Source organism: Triticum dicoccoides, chromosome 1B (assembly GCF_002162155.2).
Source record: "Triticum dicoccoides isolate Atlit2015 ecotype Zavitan chromosome 1B, WEW_v2.0, whole genome shotgun sequence".
Classification (NCBI taxonomy): Eukaryota; Viridiplantae; Streptophyta; class Magnoliopsida; order Poales; family Poaceae; genus Triticum; species Triticum dicoccoides.
Window position 1 is genome coordinate 114230691 of NC_041381.1, and position 1818 is coordinate 114232508.

The window sequence follows — 1818 nt, forward strand, 5'->3', positions numbered from 1 at the left end:
ACTGCCTCCATAGCAGGAATAATTCTTAGCAGGTACTTCCTCGCTCGCATGTTGTATTGCTCTGTAATTCTACCTAAATATTGTATGTACTTCCAATTACTGCTACCTTTGTACTTCCCGTCGAACACCTCGATGGTAGGGATACACAGGCTACTACCATTCTATTTCGCCACCGCTCGAGCTAATCTGCTAAGTCGGGGCGCGCCTCCGCCCGGCGCCCCATACCACCGCCATCCATGGAGATCTCCCTGGATGCGCTGCTGGGAGTGTAGAGGCATGGGCAAGACCTGGCCTACCGCCTCGCATAGGGCGTCTCGAGGCTGCTCCTCCACCTCCACGTGCAGACGCCGCAGCTCTCATGGCTCGCCCCGCCACTCAAGCTCCTCCCCTTCGACATCGAGCTCCCCGCCGCCCCCTTCGCGGTCGGTGTCGACCTCCCGGTCGTGGCCATCGTGTCCTACATGGAGATCGGAGGCCGGCTCGGGCAGGCCGGGTCCGACCTCGGCGCCTCCGTCGGCAGAGCCGTGCAGCAGCTGTCACGGCAGCTTCCCACGTTGTTCCTTGCGCAGCGCCGGAAGTGGGAGGGGGTCGCCGCGCCGCCGACGCTCGCGGCGGCGGTGGACGAGGGGGAGCAGGGCTCACCGCAGAGAGGGATGTCGAGGGTGGGGTAGCCTTGGATGGCGTCGGGGAAGGAGGCTCAGGTCGGGTCGGTCTCCGATTCAAAACTACCTTATATAGGGGCTTGCCTATTGTAGAATATTATTCTACAATCAGTTGTAGAATAGACCCACCCTATATATATATAAATATATATATATATATAAATATAAATATATATATATATTATATATACAGCCGGTCTATTCTGCTAATATTAGCAGAATAGTTATTCTGATAACACTTCCGCACTACATGCTTAACAGAAGCGAACTGCATCGTCTTTATGTTGGGCACTGCAATGCTTCACAGGAGAACTCCTTCATTTTCTGGTGTTTCGCCCGTGTTTTCTGTGTAGAATCGGGTGTTGCGGGATGATTCAGTTTGTCTCTGCATCCCATTTTAGCTTTTTTCTTTCTAATTTACAGGAAAATCTACTAGAGTGGTTGCAAATCGAGGGATTTGGCGGACGAGCTTTCTCTGTTGATTCATGTTCATGTTAGATCCAATTTTTTTATGCTCGGATGTTGTTTTTTCGTAGGAATTCTTTGATTGTGTTCGTTTTAATCGGTCCACTCACTCTATAATTTGTTAATTTTTAGGAGTTAGTTTTCAATTCTTGTTATTTTGATTGTGCGGGCGGGTGAGCTTCGTCCGCTCCTCTGTTTTTGTTATTTTTTGGATTTTGCCCATCCATGTGTGTTTGAATATTGTAATTACTGTTGCTATAGGTTTGAATTCATTGTATTGCGGGTACAATTGTCATTTTTTGAATTGCATTTTTTAAATGAAAGCTGATATTGTTCGTCCAGTTGCCGTGTCTTCCATGTAATTTTTTGCGGGGGTATTTTTCGATAGTTTAGTGGCTATACAATTTTTAGGCGAGTTATGGAAGTGCGAGTGAAATTGACACCTTTGTTAGTCTATCACATGTTTGTAGTTTTACTGCTTTAACTTTATTTGTTGTAGTCGTGGCATACGTTGTAGTGCACTGCATTTTCGTTAGTAGTGTATTTCATTGTAGCTGCATTACAGTGGTTATGGCTGCTTATGAGATTTCTCTTTTATTAAACTACATTCCGTGTTCTAGATGACTACATAATATGTACTTCCGTACTGCAAGGAGTGATGTTAATGTTCTATTCTGCTATTAGAATGGAT

At 46.4% G+C, this 1818-nt stretch overlaps 1 pseudogene; it reads left to right on the forward strand.

Moving 5' to 3' along the window:
• Nucleotides 1–236: 236 nt before the first annotated feature.
• Nucleotides 237–1015, forward strand: LOC119350215 (annotated as a pseudogene).
• Nucleotides 1016–1818: the final 803 nt, after the last annotated feature.